This window comes from Myotis brandtii, unplaced genomic scaffold (assembly GCF_000412655.1).
Source record: "Myotis brandtii unplaced genomic scaffold, ASM41265v1 scaffold634, whole genome shotgun sequence".
NCBI lineage: Eukaryota > Metazoa > Chordata > Mammalia > Chiroptera > Vespertilionidae > Myotis > Myotis brandtii.
Genome location: NW_005370427.1, coordinates 547,723 through 548,014, shown reverse-complemented (window position 1 = coordinate 548,014; position 292 = coordinate 547,723).

Below are 292 nucleotides of genomic sequence, written 5' to 3'. Positions count from 1 at the left end.
TGGCTCAGTGGATAGAGCATTGGCCTGTAGACTAAAGGGTCCCAGGTTCCATTCTGGCCAAGAGCACATGACCAGGTTGAGGGCTCAAGGCAGGAGGCAGCCGATCAATGATTCTCTCTCATCACTGATGTTTCTATCTGTCTCTCCCTCTTCTCTTCCTCTCTGAAATCTATAAATTAAAAAATAATAAAATTAGGCAATAGAAATAAATTCAGCACTGACCAAGATGATGAGATTAGCTGACAAGGAATTAGCTCTCTAAATGTATTCATAGGTATAATAAAAACATGAA